This window comes from Kogia breviceps, chromosome 1 (genome assembly GCF_026419965.1).
Source record: "Kogia breviceps isolate mKogBre1 chromosome 1, mKogBre1 haplotype 1, whole genome shotgun sequence".
Lineage (NCBI taxonomy): Eukaryota > Metazoa > Chordata > Mammalia > Artiodactyla > Physeteridae > Kogia > Kogia breviceps.
In genome coordinates this window covers 7,612,305-7,633,582 of record NC_081310.1, presented here as the reverse complement: position 1 = coordinate 7,633,582, position 21,278 = coordinate 7,612,305, and positions in this window count along the sequence as shown.

Below are 21,278 nucleotides of genomic sequence, written 5' to 3'. Positions count from 1 at the left end.
CATGTTCTGCATCCCATCTTGCTCCATGGTTTTAAATAGTTCATATGGTAATGACTCTCAAATGTATATATCAAGCACAAAACTCTTTGCTGAACTGCAAATTTTTTATCTAACTGCTTATAACATTCTCACTTGGATATTTTATAAACTTTTCCGATTTATTATATACAGAAGGGAATTCTTGGATCTCACTGGCTTCTCAGCTTAGGACTTTACACGTACTTTCCTTCTTTCAAGAACACTCTGTCTCTTATCCTCAGGTTTCATTTAAGATATTGCCTTCATAGATTGGCTTTTCCCTCCTTAAATACTTCCAAATCTGTGATTTCTCCTTTATTATTATGATAGTTTTCTTTTTACTAGTTCTCACAGTCCACTATTACTGTACCTATTTCTTTATTCCATTATATTCTGTCTCAAATATTCCTAAGTACACTCTCTGAGGACAAGATTCCTCTTCATCTTCATCATTTTTGTGTTTCCAGCACTTCTCACAATCACAATTAATAACACCTGGTAAATACTGCTTAAATGTTTGTTGAGTGAATGCTGCTTTTGTCTTCCAAGTCTTCTATAGGATGCAGTAAAGAGTGTCAAAGTCTTAACAACTTTGGCAGCAGAATAAAAACAGGAAAATAGCAGATTTTACTATATATGATTTTGCTTGGAGAATCTTAATATTTTAAAATGCATTTCTTATTCTTGTCCTGGTTTAGGGACCTAGGTCTTGTCTGTGATAACATTATTTAGAGTTCACAGGAAGTTGTGTGACTTGAATTCAGTTAACTCCAGGAATATTGGAAAATCTCATAATTACTTTGCACACCCTATGCTGGATAAACCAGAGCTGGGATGGAGGCATGGATTCCACTTATTAATAAACACTCTTATGAGAAAGCATTTTTAGTATGCATTTCCATTAAAAGAGAATTTCAGAATTGACTGTGTGTCTAGGATAATATGTGCATTTCCAGGTCAAATACAAATTCACAATATCGATTTTTTATTCCAATCACAAGAAATCTTTTATTAAAATTTAGTGTTTGAGCAGCATTGAACTTTACTCTTTAATTAACTAGCACATTTTCAGTTTTTTAGAAGGTGATCATTCATTTTTCTGTATGAGCAAGGGAGATAGCTGATCTTTGTAAAGACTGGGGTTAAATTTTGGCTTGTGTAGGAAATATTCTTCCGGCACAATGAAAACATTTTATTTCAATTTGCATTTTGCTGAGGGGAGGTAGGGAAAGAAAAAGGGAAAGAATGAAAATGAGATGGGGTAGGGATAATTTCTTTTTAAAAATGGAACTATCAAGGTATCTTTCAATAAAAAAAAGAAGGGATACCACTGATATTAAACCACTTTTAGCGCATCTAGTATTAATTTTTACTGTTAAGTTTACTATATTTTGGCCCATTATTGCAGTCAGAAAATTGTCTTCAACCATTAAACATTTTTTTTTCATTGCCTGAGTCTGTGGGAAAAAAAGGCATAATAGCTATGCTCTCATCTGCTCTCAGAAGCACTATTGTTGGTTAATTAGCGAAAGGTGAAACACTATGCCATCCTTGAGAACCAGTATTCATATGTTAAATACAAATTGATACTATTTATATTTGTTCTATAACAATTATTTCAGTCATGAAATAAGCAGCAAATTCAAACTTATTTATAATTTTCTACCTATTCTTTATTGCATAAAGTGTCATTATTTATTAAAATGCTCCGATATGTTGAAGTAACCTTGTTTAATGCATCATAATACATTGCTCGAGGTGGCCACCTCTTTATAAGATGTTGGCAGCTTACTTTGTCAACAGCACGCCCATACAGGCATTGAGAGCATGAAGATAATAAAATTCTGGTTTAAATACTAATTAGCAAACAATAGGGGCTGTCAAGTTCAATCATAATTGTCTAGCTGATAGGACTTGCAAATACAGAGTGTGCGTGTTTGTATTAAAACATTTTCCATTATTTATTAAGACATTTGCAAGGATTTTACTGAGCCCACCAATTTCCAGGCTCAAATGAGGATCTATAACTAGGTTAAACAAAGAAAATATGGTGTAAAAAATAAAGGATCATAAGAATTTAAATAAAAATTAAATTACTGCTTTCTTGTTGCCAGTTCTTTCTACATTATTGTGTAATCATGAACTAACTTGTGATGATTAGCACCTTATTCCATTTTAATATGACAACACCACCTGTAGAATCGCCTTTGTAATTCAACAGTGATTATATATGGATTATTATTTTCAAAACCCCAAACATAATTTTGAAAGAAAATCACAGCAAAATTGTTGATTTTTAGATTCTCATGAAAGGGTATCTATTTTAGTCACTTACTAAAATAAAAACAAAAACTTCCCATGTATGAATCCCTGATAAATATGACCCATCTTATTTCTTATTGTTTTTTGAAATAATAACGTTAATTGTGAGAATTTGGGTGTATAAACAGACTCATCATTTCCATCCAGTGAGCCAAGGATATGACTATATCCTCCTGGAACTCAGCCTTCATTTCTGAGCTGCTCTCCAATAATTGATGGTGCTTCACATGATCACGCATTTGCGCTCACACACACACACACACACACACACACACACACACACACACACAATGAGGGTTTAAAAAATTTTTGGTGTGGGAAAATGAAGTAAGACTATACTGCTACATATACATGTCCTGATCTTTTTAAACAAATATAATGATTTAAAATTAGATTTAGTTGATTTAGAATAATAAGTCAGATTAATTTATTTTTAGCAACTCATAATATACCCTAGGAAAAATAGAAAAAAACAAAAATCTTTATGGGAAATGTGCATAATGTAATATGAAATGAAGCTCAGGATTCTATAAGAGATGTAATTTAGAGATATTCCTGATTAGTCTTTTCATTTTAAAGAAGAGGAAATGTGGCCTTCAGAAGTTAGTTGGTTTACAAAAGAATAGCCATCTGAAAGATTACCTGAATTTCAGTTGGTTATTATTTTTCTATATTGTCCTCTCTTTTATGACTTCACTTTATAGAAGTTAACTTTATAGAACTAATCCAATGTATTATCTCAATCATTGATTCATTCATTCATTGTCTATTTCTACTAGAATATAAATCCTCTGAAGGCAGAATCTTTTTGTTCTTGGTCACTTTATCCTCAGTGCTTTAACAGTGTCCATCAAAACATATGTGTTTGAGGGACTTCCCTGGTGGCGCGGTGGTTAAGAATCCGCCTGCCAGTGCAGGGGACACAGTTTCGAGCCCTGGTCTGGAAGATCCCACATGCTGTGGAGGAACTAAGCCCGCATGCCACAACTACTGAGCCTGTGCTCTAGAGCCCGTGAGCCACAACTACTGAGCCTGCATGCCACAACTACTGAAGCCCGCGTGCCTAGAGCCCATGCTCTGCAACAAGAGAAGCCACCACAATGAGAAGCCCATGCACCACGAAGAAGAGTAGCCCCCGCTCGCCGCAACTAGAGAAAGCCCACACGCGCAGGAATGAAGACCCAACACAGCCAAAAATAAATAAATATATACGTGTTTGATAAATGAATGTTGAATGAATTCATTCATGAATAAAACCTGCCACTTAGTGCTTAAATTACTGTATTCTGACTCCTATTCTGACCATGGCTATGGATAGTACTCAGGCAAAGTTCACCACTGAACGTTATATCCAAAGGCAAATATCTTCTTTCAGTATCTTTCCAACATAATCTTTGCATTATATACTATCCTGGGAACTACAATTTCCATAAAATAAAATGCATGAGTTTTAATTATCCTTAAGTAACCTTTGTAACCACTGTGTAATTACCACTCCTGTCAAGATAAATAATATTCTTGTCACCCTATAAGTTTTTCTTATGGTTATTTTCAATCATCTTCTCCTCACAGGTAAGCATTGCTGTGATTTCTATTATATAGATTAATTCTATCTGTTCTTGAATTTTATATAAATGGAATTACAGAGTCTGTACACTTTTATATCTGGATTATTTTGGTCAAATTAATATTTTTGAGATATATCTGTGGCATGCCATGCTTCAGTCATTTTTTTTTCATTTATATTGAAGTGTAATATGTCATTGCATGAATATACCAAAATTTATTTATTCATTCTTCTATTGATGAACAAGCTTGTTTTCAAATTTTGAGCTGTGATGAAAAAAGCTGTGGTGAACGTTCTGAGACAAGCCTTTTTGTCCATATACATTTTCTTTTTTGAGTGGGTAAATGTCTACATGAGGAATTCCTGGGGTATAAAGTGTTTTTATATTTAAAAGATATTGTCAGAGAGTTTTCCAAAATGTTTGTATCATTTTACATCCTCACAAGCAATAGGAATGGAGTACAAGTTATTCTGTATTTTCTTCAGGAGTCTTTTTCATCTTAGTCTCTGAATTGTTGTTTTAATTTTCATTACTCTAATGACAGATGACAGTGAACAACTTTTCTTATGCTTATTGTCCATTCATATATCTTCATTTTTAAAGTGTGCTGTTCAAGTGTTCTAACCATTTTAATGAGTGATTTATTCTCTTTATTATTGATTTGTATACGTATATATTTATATGTCTCTATGTTTCTGTATATTTCATATGTTTATATATATATATATGTTCTTCATTGTGGCTTGATTTTGCTTCCTCAGTTTTAATTTTAATTTTGTCACTGTTACTTGTCCTACCTTTTAGCTTAGAATTTTTTTGTCTATTAAAGAAATCTTATCTATCCCTATAAAGATATTCTTTCTTGTCTCCTAGATGCTCTATAGTTTTAGCTTTTGCATTTAGGTCTATAAATCTACTTTAGGTAGATTTTTATGGATGGGTGAGGTAGGGGCTAAAATAAATCTTTTTCCATATGGATTTATAGTTTTTCCAGCATGATTTATTGGAAACTCTACCATTTCCCCACTGAATCATTTTGATAGTTTTGTAAAAAATCAATTGATCATATATATGTGTGGGTTGATTACTTTCCATTCTGAGCCATTGATTTAAATGTTTATCCTTAAGTGAATAACACAGTCATGATAGCTGTAAATTTTCGGTGGCCTTTGAGATCTGCTGTTATAAGTTTTCTAATTTGTTTTTCCTTTTCAAAAATATTTTGCTTTTCTAAATCTTTTGCATTTTCACATAAATATATAATCAGCTTGTCAATTTCTATAAAATAAGTTTGTCAGTTGGGATTGCATTGAATCTATGTAACAATCTGGAGAGTATTTATATCTTAACAATGAGTTTTATTTTTAAATACAGATATATTAGTTATTAAAACTATTGTTTAATTTATAAATATTTGGAGATGTCTTATTGTTATGCATTTTATATTACATGTATGTATGTATTACATGTATGTTATAAGAAACGATCTGTATGATCACAGGCCTTGACATTTTTTGATAATGTTCTTCTGCTTTACATGTGATCTATTTTGTTTTATGTTCCACATGTATTTAGAGCGAGTTGAATGTGAATCTAGGAACAGTTTGATTTAAGAAGCTAAGAATGATGATTAAGTCTTACTGATAGTATTGGTTACATTTTCTAAAGCCAAACCTTCTAAAATATTTTGCTTTCGACTTACTAAGAGTGGGGTATAAAAAAAATCTCTACATATGATTGAAATATGATTATGAATTTTTATACTTATCCCTTTTGTTTTGACATCTGCTTCACACATTCAGAAGCTCAAAGCTCTATTATTAGGTGCTGCTTGTGGATAATTTCTGTTGACCTGCTATAAGTTCAATGATCCATTACTCTGTAGCTTCCAATCTGCTACTAATCCTATGCAATAAATTTTTGATTGTACATATTACATTTTTCATTCTTAGCACTTGCATCTGGTTAGTTTTAGAGTTTTTGTACCTCTCCTGCAATTCCCAATTTCTTTAACAATTAAGCCTATATTTGCCTTGAGATCCTTCAACATAATTAATAGGGTTATTTTAAAGTCCTTTGGGAATTCCCTGGTGGTCCAATGGTTAGGACTCTGCACTTTCACTGCCGGGGCCCAGGTTTAATCCCTGGTCGGGGAACGATGGTCCAACAAGCTGTGCGGCACGGCCAAAATAAAATAAAATAAAAAGTCATTTAATTGAAGTCCTTTGTGGGGGCTATTTCTATTTACTCATTATTTTTAGTATGGGTTGTATGTTCCCTTCTTTCACAAGTCTATTAACAATTGAATCTCTGCTCATTATTATAATTTGTGGAAGTCAGGTTATTTTATCTTTCTCTAAAGTGTACCTGGCTTTATTTTAGCAGATGGTTATATTAATGGTGGTCTACTTTCTTTTTGGAGGCATGGTTTTAGTCTTTATTGGGGCAGATCTATTTTAGTATTGCCCTTGTTTCTAGGATACATTCTTTGGGGTTTCAGTGAAAAGTTTAAGATAATTAACAAGCCCATCCAAACTGGCAGGACTTGAACTCCAAACATCATTTTCTAACCATTGGGCAACTACTGAAATCTCTAATCCGTTTTTTTAGGTTATTTGCTCTAGTTTTTACCCTGGCTTATTGGAAGTCTCCCCTTCACAATATAGACCAGAAATCAGGCAGAGATTTAAGGGGAATTTGCCAACATATTTTTTCAGCCTATCTTTTGTAATTCTTTCCTTTATCGCATTTTTTCCCCTAGATTTTCATCTGTTCCGGCAGTCCTAAACGCTACGTAGGACTCTCCAGCTTAGTTAGATGGCTGTTTTCTGCATGATCTCTATTCTTTTGGTGCTGTGTGTACTGAGGGTGCCCTAAGAGTAAAACCCTAGTCAATGTGGATCTCACCAATGTTTCCTTCCTTTCAGTGTTTTTATCTGCTCCACTTTTAGCCTGCTTTTGGTTGCTTCCCAGTCCTTTTAAATTGTATATGAATTTTTATTCCAAAGTCCATAATTTTTACCAACATGAGGGTTAGTGTGATATAAGCTACTCTGCCATTATTTGAACCTGGAAGTCAATATCTAAGCTATGTTTTGAAACTCTTATGAGTTTTGGTTTCTCCAATCCAGAATTTCTTGGTTCTCCTTTGGATCTCTCTTACCATCCCTTGAAGATCGTTCAGTGGCTTCCTTTATGCCACTGCTCCTCCAAATATTACTATGCCCTAGGTTCCGTCTTTGCGCTATACTCTGCCTGCTCTTCCATGGCTTTTACAACATCAACACAAAAATGTTTATTACACCCAAATATACCTTCTTCTATCTCATCCTTAACTTTATATCAGTTATCACAATCTTTCTTTTACATCTCTAGTAGAGCTATGTCCCTCCAATTATTTATTGTTTCTGGGTCCAAATTCAATGTCAGATGACCAGTTGTCACTATCAAATTTCCTGTTCTTTGGATTGGAGCCTTTGATTATTGACCACTGCCAAGATACATCTCAAAATCTCTGAATTCTAAGAAGACAGGTGTGAATGTGGGAGGTATATGTGGAATTTTTTCCTGTCACAGTGATATCTTAGCCTATGTCTTACTTCCTTGATTCCATTATAAGTTTTCCCTGGGAGCAAGAGATTCCAGAATCTTGAAGCCAGGTGGGATTGCAAATACTAGGAAAACAAGCTTTACTCAATGTTATGACCTGTGATTCTGTCAGCAATTCATAATTACCCTCTCTCCAGATATTCCACAGTTTCGTTCCTGTAATACTCCTGATAAGACACCTGCGATGTTCATTCATATCTGTCATTTGTTTCCTAAGTTAGATACTCAGCTAGGTATTTGTTTAATAAAGTCATTTAACAAATATTTATTGAGCATTTACATCGTATAGGTATTTGGAATAAAGCAATGAAGGGGGGAGACAAAAATCTCTGGTCTTAAGGAGTAAATGACATTACATATACCTACATTTATAAGTAAATCATAGCTTATTGTACTGCTTCTATTTTCTCAGCCATATTGGTCTGAGTAATTCTGTCTTTGATCACAACTTCCTCTGAATCACTCATCTGCCCAAATCTCATAGCCATTATGAGCACTTTTTGCCTAAACATTGCTTAAATTGATATTGCCAAATACTACATAAGGAACATGTCTTTATAATTGCATTTCCCACAACTGTCATTCAGAGCATTGTTTTTCTAAAGATTTTTATGATCTGTAGAATATGATTTAAAAGATAAAGCAGCATAAAACATTCAAAAATATTTTAATCCATTTTCAACGTGAATAATAGTCTTTGAAAATATGTACTTCTTGATATAGTTTATTTCTTATGAGTTTTTGGTTTTTGCTAATACAGGTAGAAGCAACTATCTGAGTTTTTATATATTTTGAAATAGGTTCTATATAGTTGACTACAAAGAACTGAAAGGTTAATTGGGAGGACCTATATCAACCATCAAATATAGTCACTTCTATATTGTAAGGCAGCTTTAGAGTTTTATAAGTTCGGTGGAACCATTTTTTTTTTTCTACCACAAGAGCCACACTACACTGACTTGTCATTATTTTAAACAGAAGATAATCCGTAGAAATTTTTAAGGTAAAGGAAGAAAGATCTAATAATTACTAACGTTAATCAAACACCTCCAGGACATTGAGAAAGTTTTATGGTTTTCTCATTTTGCTAGTGGTTTAGAAAATAGGTTTTGGAGGAAAAAAAATCTCAGATTCAGATCTTGGCTTTGCTGCTTCCTAACTGCGTTAACTTTGAGCAAGTTACTTAATCTTATTAGTTTCAGGTTTTTCATTGGTAAAGTAGGGCTAATAATAACCTCAGAGGATTGTGTTGATAATTATTTAGAATGTCGACAAGGCCCAGTGCTATACACATAGGTGGTACTCAATAATTTTTAGCTATTTTTAATATGAACAACCGTAAAAGTAGGATTTTATTATATATTCTCATTATAGATGAAAAGCCTGAAGGTCAGATACATTGTTAGTTTAATAGTTGTACGCAACTACTAAGTGATAGAGCTGAAGTTCTAAATCCATACATTTACATTCTGTGTAGCTGATAGGTGCCTTCAATTGCAAAAGTAGTTATTTTTTACCACTTAACCTGAAAGGTGGAAATATTGGTATAGGAATGGGAAGTGATTTTAGATTTAACTTGTCAGATTTGATATGGTAAATTCTTGGTGACCAATGAGTTCAAAACTGGTCTAACACTAAAATACTCACGAAGTCCCCAAAATAAGTTTGCCATATTTACCAATGATGACTTGTGATATACGAATTGTGTATGTGCATATGCACACATATATACACACATGCATATATAATTTTGGGCCTTCAAATGTGCATGACCACTTAATCTCCTTTATTATACTTAAAAATAAAGTATTTGGGGCTTCCCTGGTGGCGCAGTGGTTGAGAATCCGCCTGCCGATGCAGCGGACATGGGTTCGTGCCCCGGTCTGGGAAGATCCCACATGCCGCAGAGCGGCTGGGCCCGTGAGCCGTGGCCGCTGGGCCTGCGCGTCCGGAGCCTGTGCTCCGCAATGGGAGAGGCCACAACAGTGAGAGGCCCGCGTACCGCAAAAAAAAAAAAGTATTTGTCCACATCATTTTCTTAAGACTTCATCTTTTTAGAGTAGTTTAGGTTCATAGCAAAATTGAAAAGAAGGTACAGAATTTTCCATATACCCCCTGCCCTGCACATACATAGCCTCCACTGTTACAAATGTCTCCCACCAAAGTAGTACATTTATCACAATTGATTAACCCACATGGACACGTCATATTCACCCAAAGTCAGTAGTTTGCCTTAGCATTCACTCTTGGTGTTATATATTCTAAGAGTTTGGAAGAATGTATAATGACATGTATGTATCATTATAGTATCACACAGAGTACTTTCACTGTTCTAAAAATCTTCTGCACTCTACTTCTACATCATATTGAAACTGGAATGTAAAGTTGACTTTGTTACTAACATATATTATTAATGAGACTATAGACTGATAACTTCAGAAATGATGTTTTTCACCCCTTTAATCTTCAAAATTTTGTTAAAGTAAAATATCAACAGATTCACTTTCAGAATACATTCTATGTCTTATTTTTGATATACTCAATATAAGTGATATTTATCTTCAAAGTCTATTGCTGGTAATGTAGAGATCTCTTTCGGTTTTAATTCATATCATAAGAGAGAGGTACATTATGATACTTTCTGCAACCAATTCTTTTTAACAGAAAAGATGGGTAAGAATCCTCATCAATCTTCCTGTCCCAAAAGTTCATCGTAGTGCTTTTCTGTTTGGTTCACTGGTGGAAGTTCTACCAGGCCCAAGGTTTCATTTTAAAATTGCAATTTGAAGCCTTCATACTAAATCATTTTGATAGCATATTTTTTCCCCCTTTGGAGATTAAAGAACACAACTCTTGACTCAGTTTGAAGCCAGTAATCCTCTTAATGAGAAGATGAACTCAGCCACAACATTTCTTTGATTTTTTTTTAGGGACAAGAGTGTTAATTAGAAATGAGTCAATGGTAGCAGAAAGAGTTGATACCCAATTTAATTACATTTCCTTGAAATAATAGACTTGGGTAGCTGGCACCCTGTATTCTTCCAGATAGGCATTAAGAACAGTTTTGTATTATTAGTAAGAATTTACAGTAGTTCAAGTAATGATTTAACTTGCATGCGATAAATCTTTTCAGATTTACTTCTAAATGCAGCATGGTAAGTATAACGTTCTTTCAGAATTTATATGATGTGTCTGAAACATTTTTAGGAAATGCAAAGTTTTTGTTAAAACTGCAATGAATGTAAGACAAAACAAATGGATTAATAAAATAGAGCAGTATCTTATTTTTGCACTAGTTAGAATAGTAATCATGAAATGTTTTAAAGTCTCAAGGTGACTGATTTAAGATCTCTATATTAGTGGCTAAATTAGGTGCTAATATAATTATGTCCTCATATGTCCAAACATTATATGTACACTGCCTTGCCTCTAGATTACATTTGAGGAAGTAAACTTTAGGTTTAATGTCATCTGTGAAACATTTTTATATTAACTCTTATTGAAATATATCTATTTCAGTGTTGTAATTGGATTTTTAAAACATATATAGGTTCTCTATATCGTTTATTTACAACTTAGGAGAAAATTTATGAGAAAATTTACATTTATTTCTTCTCCCAAATAGCTCTTTTTCCTGTAAACATCAATTGCTCTTCTAATAAAAACGTTCATCTCTCTTGAAATTTGATTATCTGAAAGTATTACAGTGCTTCTCTCCTACCAGAAATATTTTTTATTCTGTTGAGGGGAGCTGGAGGAGGATTAATTCTTCTCTATAACATTAGCCAACATTCCTTATGGGATTTAGTTACAACATTAGTGATAAAAAGGTACTCTGTAAAGGGTGAATGGATGTGTAATGCGTAATTTCATATCTAAGTGACCTAAAGAATCTCCAAAATAACATTGTGTGTTATGACCCTGAAGATATAATAGATACTAGGGAAAATAACCTGTTTCTTTGGTCAGGAATATATTTTCTTGCCTGGTATAACATGAAACAAATTTAAAACACTTCTAATTGTAAATATGTGCATAATGTGTTATGACCATTACATTAAAGATTGTTTCCTTGAGTAATGAGTTCTTGTCTGATACATGAGCTTAGATATTTCTGAAAATTCATGTATGCTGAGTTACTTGCATGCTGGCTGTAGTGATAACTTTTTTTCATTATTTTGAAATGTCACTCAAGCAATCTATATTTGAATGATAACAGTTTTGAAGCAGTGGTCTGACTGTGGAAGGATAAACATTCAAAAATAACTTATTTTTACCTTAGGGATTAGAGAAATATGACATACTTAGAACACTCTTTTAAAAACTACTGCAAAAGTAGGGTACAAACAGCTAATCAATACATGCTTGGCTAACATATTGTATAAGCTTTATTACTTTTACACGTAAAACAATGTTGACTTTCAATGAGATTTTTAGGTGTAAAAAATGTAGGGAGAGGACTTCTTTTCCTTTATCTCTATTCATTTGTTCCTTTAATTGAATTTCTTTATTCTCAAGGCTATTTATTATAAATAATTAAATGATAGCCATTAATTGAAACTCAGGTTCTAAAGGCAGAGAAAAATAGTAGTTTTAGCCAAGTGTCTGTAGTTTCAGATTTATTCAGTTGAAGCAACACTGAATTTAAGTCTATACAATTCTAAAAAAGAATATATTTAACTACATAATATAAAATATATAGTATATGAAAAGTATAATATGTTATTATGTTATTATATAAGAATATATATATTTGTGTATATATATAAATTCTGAAAAAAAGAATATTTGTCCATTTAAAAATTAATTTTCTTTAAAACTTAATTTTCCATGCTCTCACGTATAGCGGCTTATCTCCCCAATAATCAAGAGGTAGTGAGATAGTGATTTAAAACTAGAAGTAAACTGTGGGCTAAGACTAAGAGGGCCATGTTGCAGTCCTGACCCTGGAAAATCTCAGTAAATACTCTCATGCAAGTAGTTTCACTTCCTGATTGATGGTTTATTCATTTTTGAACAGAAGAAGACTGGACTAGTTTCTCTATCACATTTTAATAACATGAATTGATAATCAGAATTCAATTAAAGAGCAAGATTCCACAATTGCTTATTAGATGCCCAGTGGATTTAGAGTTTCTACTAGGTGTGAGTCCCCCCATTAAAAAGTATAATTTACCTTGTTAACTTCATACTTTGCTATTTTGTTTCAATATAGCATTTAAAACATGAATGATAACATGAACATGTTATAAATAGGAATGCAAATTGAAGATTATAACAAGAGAGAGTAATGTCCTATATTTCTACCTTTTACACTAAGAATATCTAAAAAATTACAGAAATGTCATAAAACAACAGAATAAATTTGTAGTAGGTCTGGAAACTTAGAAGAAGTGTGTCATCAGCAGGAGAAAGATTCTTGGAGACTAGAAAGCAAGTGGAATCATTGCTGGAGGGGAAAAAAAAAAGTGGAGAAAAGTTCAGGTCAAAGCAAGGTCACCGAGAAACTACGACAGAGGTAAAAGCAATTCTAAAAATATTCAAGTTCAGAGACAACATACACAGAACCTGGAGGTTCAGGATCAAGTGTCAAAATAATTAATTAGGATTACATTAAGGACAAATGGGTACTGTACTCACCTTATCATGAGCTGTAAGCAGCACTTGTAGATAGGCTGAGGTTAAATTTTGAAAATTGCTTTCAAAGTGTGAACTACTGTCTGAAAAGGGCTCTGAATGTAATTATTGGGGTTTGGAAAGAAGCAGAAAAGAGCCCAGAGTAGTTCCAGATAACAGCACAGACAGGACGAGATAGGAAAGGGAGCCTCTGATTCTGAGGTTAGCCGTCCAGCTAGTGGATGTACTGTACTGGCGCTTAGTGGAGTGGCCGCTCTCAGTGCCAGGACGTCAGCATCAGAAGAGAGCGCCCAGATAATGTACAACCCTAGAAGGATATAGAGTTATGGTATCCAGAAGTCAGACTAGCTCATATCCTGCTGAGACCCCAGTGCGACCCTTTTGTTACAATCCGCTGGGGAGTACTCACCCATCAGAGACAAGAGTCAATAAACCTAAGAAAAGACAGCAAAGAGACAAAAACTAATATCTGAGGAGGAACAAAATCGACACTTGATTCCACCTAGAAGATACACCTGCCCATGACTTAGAAGGCAAAAGAGAGGCCAAGTGTACAATTCTGCTCCCAAGCATAATCCTAGAAGTGTTTAGTATTTTCTTTGTCCGTGCAAATATTGTTTCAACTGGCTGATTGCTAGCTTAATGGATATTGATAGGCAAGGGTTAAGGCATTGTGTTTTCGTTCCTGACTGTCTTACTCCACGTGTTAGCCCAGATTTAGTGTACGCATGGAGCCGACGCTCTGGGAAATTATTACAACATCTTGCTATTTCTCTGGTGCACTTCCAAAGGAACTGTAAGGGTATAATTCAGTGAATTAAATCTCCTTCTCATTAAATGGCCTAGAATAGATTTTTGTAATCTGTAAATGATCCACACCTTACAAAAACCTAAATACTCCCGAATGTGGGAAAAGTTAAATAAATTATGGTATAATCATTTTATGGCATATTATGTGATATTAAAAATAATGTGTTGAAGTTATATGTATCAATATTGATATAGAGATTATATCATTATGTTAGTAAATAATTTTCAGAACAATAGGAAAATGTGACCTTTTTTATTTAAAAAAAGCATATTCGACAGAAACCCAATGCTATATATATGTGTGCCTCTGTGTGTGTGTGTGTGTGTGTGTGTGTGTGTGTGTGTGTGTGTGTGTAAATGTTTTGAAGAATCCTCTTGTTCTTTTTGATAATGAGTAATTCTGGTCAGAGAAGTGGATTTTTGAAAAAAACAGCATGAGAAACTCTGACTTCTTTTTTCTCTTTTTTTTTTTTAGTTTTTATAGTATACTCATACAAAATATTATTTATATTTAGTAACAGATATTTTAATGTCATGCGAGATCCCACATCTGTCACAACCTCTTGCCATCTCTCTAGATCTCCCTTTTTATCTCTCAAATTATTATTTTTTACCCATTGTGCTATTGTTAGTTTAGCTTCTTCTCTGAAGCCTTGGAACTGACCACCTCACATACCCCACAAAGACTCAGCTAAAAGAAAGTCTCATACTATTTAATACCAACTGTTAAGATACTAAGCCTCCTTCTGTGGATAGAGGGAGAAGGGACTCCTCTTAGAAAGCTGTACCTTTAATGCCATCAACATAGATGTTCCACAGATGCTCTAGATAGAGGTGGAGTGATTTTAGTGTATATCCATCACTGCCAGGGATTTCTTCAAGGGCAAATGCTTATAAACCAAGTGTAGTATAAACCAGATGTTAATATTTCTCTATTTAAAGCAAATATAATGACTATCAATGAGAATGCTTCTGCTGACAAATGACTAATTTTACGTGATATTAATCTGAACCTTCTTACTAACTGAAGTAGAATTAATTTATTTTATATTAAATATCTTTTAATCTGGTTTTGTATAATTTATTTTAGGTAAAAATCTTCTTATTCTACTGTGACAGAAAAGAAAAATATTACTTCTGTTGAGATTTCATGATGGTGACAGCTTTCTAGAGAGAGTCACTGAAGTTGCTTATACTTTTCTGTTGCTCTTCAGTCTTGTGTTAGAAAATGCTGACCATAGCAGTAGAAAACTATCTTCCAACAAATCTGCAGTTCTTTAGAGAGTAAACAAAATAATATTTTGGAAATTAAAATTGTTTTATTGTTTTACCTTTTGCATATGAGACCCATACTGCTTTACTTTCAGAGGCATCCATGTGCCTCTAAGGAATTACTGGATGGTTCTTAACTAGTTTGAGAGTGCAAAAATCAGAGTTTAAGAACTTGGAAATCTGCATAAACAAACTCTTGCAAGTTTGACCTTTGTAAAATTATACGCAATCTTTTTCTTAAAAAATATATAGACACTCCCCAAGGGATATTTAATTTTACTATAATCTAGAAAAATGTTTATGATGGATTAGAAAACAGGATATAGTGGATGGGAAATCTCTGCTAGAAAAGAGTACTAAATAACTCTTCAATATTTGTAGGTTGTGGGAAGGAGGAAAGAGTTGGACTTAGGAGGTCATTCATGTCATTCTTCACTTTGCTTTTTGAACTAGAATCCTCCATGGCTCAATCTGTCTGATACGTTGCAGGGAGAACTAAATGCAGACGTGTCACACTCCGTGTTTTGAACTCCAGGAGGAGACGACCACACGGGATAATTCAGCACAAACCCAGCCCGGAGAGGGAAAAAACGCATGCGTAGTAAAGCGAGACAGGTATCGCGATTAACCTTCACCACCTCCTTGTGACACGGAAGGAACTGAGACATTTCTGCTAGTTGATTGTGAAGCAGAGGAGAGGTCATAAATGATGCATATCGCTGAGAATCTGGCTAGAGAGTTCCCAAAGGTGCTGCCAAAGGGCACACGATAGCCTCCTGATAAGATACTGCAAGGCAGGCTGTCTAGATCAGGGGTCCCCAACCCCCGGACAGCGGGCCGGTACCGGTCCACAGCCTGTTAGGAACTTGGCGGCACAGCGCGAGGTGAGCGGCGGATAAGCGAGGGAAATTGTCTTCCAGGAGACTAGTCCCTGGTGCCAAACAGGTTGGGACCGCTGGTCTAGATGAAAAAGTCACAGGCCGATCTCAGAGCATCATCCTTAGGTCAGGGATGATCTAGGTAACTCTTCATTGGGACACGATGAGGCGGGAGCAGGGTTCACAAAGGCAGACTGCCAGGTCCCCAGCCACATACTTAGGGACAGAAACCAGCAGTGTTCGCAGAGCTGGGAAGGGTACCAAGCACCTCAGTGAACGCCGGCTGGCCGCTGTCCCTGAGACCAGGCCAGCCGTGCCTCCGCGGAGTCCAGCACGAGCTTCGGGTCCCACCTGAGACTCACGGGGCAAGGACGAGCAGAGGCAGGGCGGGGCGGATTCCCATCCTTCCTCTTCATCTTTGTGTGACTGTAAATGAGAATCTATTTTAAAGCTGAGAAAAGCGGAGGTACTGTTAAGTGATAAATGTACTCGGGATGATTAAGTCATTTATAGAAATAAAGGAACTACCACATATCTATGCAGGGCTATTTAGAACATTTCTAGAGCCACTGCTAAAATGATACAAATGTACTATTTTAAATTAATAGGGGCTTCCCTGGTGGCGCAGTGGTTGAGAGTCTGCCTGCCGATGCAGGGGACGCGGGTTCGTGCCCCGGTCCGGGAGGATCCCACGTGCCGCGGAGCGGCTGGGCCCGTGAGCCATGGCCGCTGCGCCTGCGCGTCCGGAGCCTGTGCTCCGCAACGGGAGAGGCCACAACAGTGAGAGGCCCGCGTACCACAAAAAAAAAAAAAAAAAAAAAAAAAAATTAATAGGTGGCTTTACATGGACTTTCCTGTTTCTTTGTGTGTTTATTAGGTGAACCCTAAGTACAGCCTTGAGGACAAGAAAATTAAAATATTCTGATTTCAAGTAAATTTAAGAGTTACACAACCAAAATGCATAGAAAATGTTTTCTGAACAAAAATGATGATTGCATTGAATGACATGACATTAGATAAATTCATTTTAGAGAAAATCAATGATTATGTTCCCAGATATGTTTACATTTGTAGCTGCAGAACTTGCACTTCACACATAAAAGTCAAAATCTTATAAAATTATACTGTTTTAATCTGTAATTTATAGGTATAGTTTGGTGTATGATTTTGCTGTCTGATTTTGTAATCGAACATAATGGGGAAATACAGACTCTATAGCTAGGCTGACTGACTCTACCTCTATGTAGTTGTGTGAACTGGATCATTAATTAACTTTTGTTCTTCAATTTCCCCACCTGTAAAATGGTAATAATAACAGTACCCACTTCACTGGATTGTTTGGCAGACTAAAATTAGAAATTAGTCTAAATTAGGTAAAGTGATTAGAATAGTGCCTGGCGCACTGAAGCGTTATATGCGGCTTGACTTTTACTATCTTCAACCAATAGGCAGCCGAAAGAATCCATAGCAAATATCAGATAATGCAAATATCAGATTAATTTCAAAATCAGATATAGTTAAGTATTATCTTTCTCATTTCCGACCTTAGAAATATTCAACATTCCAATTCCATGTGTAGAATCACCAGGCCAGTGCATAATTGTTCCAATTTAAAGTTTGCTCCAAAGTGATTTTAGCTCTTATTTTTGAAGCAGCTTACACAAAAATAGCTTTAAAAATCACAAGCGTTTTGGGTAAGCTGTGATACATGGTTCCCAGAATTATTCTTGAATATAGTACTTAGAGTTCTTCAAGAAGTTTATGAAATATTCCTCTGCATGTAGTGCTAATTAAAAGCTAATATGAGAGCATCTTCGGCTCAGGGACTTTACAAAGTTCCATAGCAATGGGCAGAATCTGGAAACTGATAGTTATAAAGGCTTATCTAGGAATATGCAAGCTTGGATCTCCCTGATAATCAACAAACTTATTTAAAAAACTCTTCCTGGTTGTGGGGGTACGGTAATACTTTCCTTACCCTCAGCAGGCCTGCTATGTTTGTTTTGAATATATCATTATCTTGGTATTAAAAATGATCCTCAGGGGCTTCCCTGGTGGCGCAGTGGTTGAGAGTCCACCTGCCGGTGCAGGGGATGCGGGTTCGAGCCCCGGTCCGGGAGGATCCCATGTGCCGCGGAGCGGCCGGGCCCGTGAGCCGTGGCCGCTGAGTCTGCGCGTCCGGAGCCTGTGCTCCGCAACGGGAGAGGCCGCAGCGGTGAGAGGCCCGTGTACTGAAAAAAAAAAAAAAAAAAAAATTATCCTCCACTGAATGTTTCTACCACTGCTTAGGAAAAAGAAAGTATCTTATACTCCCCTTGTATCAACAAGGAAAGTAAGATAACTTACAAAGTCACAGTTTCTTAAAATCCTTCAGAAAGCTGAGGACACAAAGAAACCTATATGAACAAAATCCAGTAATGAGAAGTCTTCCTAGGAGAGACCCAAAGCTTCTTTTAACCCCAATGGAAGAGAAGAAAGCATCCATTAATGAGGGTAAGAATAAGCAGAAGAAATTTTGAAGAACATTTCTAACATAGCGGGGGCTAGCATGATGATTTGAAATCCCTGGGGGCACTGGACACAAAAAGAATCTGCACTCAACCACCGTTTCCCTTTGGCCTTCATCACGGTTCAGTGGAATACTGGGGCCAGAGCAAGAGCTGGGAGAAACTCTCCCTGTCCTGGGCACCCCAGTCCTCAAGGCAGTGGCTTCCCGGAACAGGCGTAAGAGCAGGACAGCTCTTAGTGACCTCCTTAAGGCCCAGGTCCACTCCCAACCAGCTGAAGGCAGGGCAGGAGTGAGAGAAAATTTTCTTCAGGAAAACTTCTGAATTTTGTGTGTCATGGAATACATGACAGAGGCCACTACAGCTGGGCTAGGAGCAGGATTGCTGAGAAAAATTCCCTGAGTTAGGAGCACATGAGTTTTTGCTGGACTCTGTGGACAGACAGAAGAAATGAGAAAAATCCTCTAGGTACTGGGGTCTTCACTGAAAAATGAGGTGACTTGGTAGCTTGACAAGGGGCAGGAGAGCTGCAAGTTACAACAGGAGGGGCAGGCGTGCAGGAATGTGATGGCTGAGAATGTCACAGCGGAATTGATAGGGGACCCCCAGGCACTCATACAAGTCCATACTCGTACAAACAGTTAAAAAATTATTCTACACTTGGACCTCTTTCTTACTTACTGTCAGAAATTACACTTGAATTTTTCACATCCTGACATGTAAGCTCTATAATCCTAGGGATCTCCTCCTTCACACCAGTTCCTTTTACACTGAGGACATGCTGTGTGTCTTTCTGTTTCAAAAGTCCACCCTTCTTACTGACTATCCACTTAAGTTCCACATGTTTATAGCTGGCCTGCCAGTGCCAGGCCAGCTAGGAGGAAGGAGAAGAAAAAAATGGCACCCACCAGTGCTTCCTGGCCTGGAGAAAATTCCATCAGATTTGTCATATGCCCTAAAATTTGTAAAAAGAATCCACTTCTCATATGATCCAGGCACTTTTCAAATTGCTTCTCTGCACCGTGACTTGAAACAAGTGAGTTTGTGCATGGGCCCTTCAAGAGCGGGGTATTGGTTTCCCACAGCCCTTCAGCTCTTCCAGATGAAAGCCCCGCTGGTTTTCAGAGTCACATGGCATCCTGGTGCAGGTACCCTGTGCTGAGGAGCAGGATGTGGGCTAGTATAGCCTACTCTTCAGGGGGGACCTCACAGTTGTGACATCCCCCCCCCAGTTGCTACACTGTGGGTGTGGGTTCTGACTAGACCTTGTCTCTTGCCCTCGTACCTTTCCCAACGTGTCCTTTTCTTTATAGCCTTAGTTGTAGAAAATCTGTTCTGCTCGTCTTCAGGTCATTCTCAGTGACAGTTGTTGTATATATAATTGTAATTTTGGTGTGTGTATGTGTAATTGTAATTTTACTCATGGTCAATGGGTAAATGGGAATTCTGCCATCTTGACCCAGACATGATTTTCCTGTGCTCAATTTCATTGATTTCAACTCTTGTTATTATTTCTTTTTTTTTTCCTGCTTAATTTAGATTTAATTTGCCATTCTTTTTTTCTAGCTTCTAAGGCGGAAGCTTAAATGATTGATTTTAGGTCTTTCTTGATTTCTAGTATATGCAATCAATACTGTAAAATTTCCTCTAAGCACTGTTTTCACTGCATCCCACACATTTTGATAGGTTGTGCTTTCATTTTAATTCAGTACAAGTTGCCTGGCTGTCTTGGTCAGTAGATCATGAGACTCTTAATTTTGTTTGAATATTTAAAAGTTTCTCTTGAGATTTCTTGTTCACCCATTTGTTATTTAAATGTGTGTTGTTAAATCTCCCAATGTTTTAGGATTTTCCAGTTATCCTCCTGTTATTGATTTCTAGTTTAATTTCATTTTTGTCTGAAGGCAGTAATTGTATGGTTTCTATTTGTTTAAAATGTTAAGGTATGTTTTATTGCTCAGTATTTGTTCTATTTTGGTGAATGTTCCATGTGAACTTGAGAAAAATGTGTGTATTCTGTTGTTGGAATGAAATAGTCTATAGATGTCAATTATATCCAGTTGATTGATTTTGTTGTTGAGTTCAGCTGTGTCATTTCTGATTTTCTGCTTGCTGGATCTATCCATTTCTGCAGGCGGGATGTTGAGGTATACAACTATGATAGTGGATTCATTTATTCCTTCTTGCCGTTCTACCAGTTTTTGCCTCACACACTTTTTAGTGTCTGTTTTTAGGCACACAAACTTTGATTGTTATGTCTTCTTAAATAATTGACCCCTTTATTGTTGTGTAATGTTCTCTTTATCCCTGATAACTTTCCTTGCACTGAAGTCTGCTCTGTCTAGAAGTAGTATAGCCACTCCTGCTTTCTTTTTAATCTATGTGTGTCTTCATATTTAAAGGGGGTTTCTTGTAGACAACGTATGGTAGGGTCTTCCTGATCTACTTTGACGCCTTCTTTTTATAAACTGGTTTATTAAATAAGACCATTGCCGTTCAAGTCATTATTGGTACTGTTGAATTAAGTCTATCATATTCTTCACTGTTTTCTATTTGTTGCCTTGTATTTCCTACCTATTTTTCCTTTTGTAGTTTTGAGAATTTTATGATTCTATTTTTCTCCTTTCTTAGTATGTCAGTTATACTCCATTTTAACC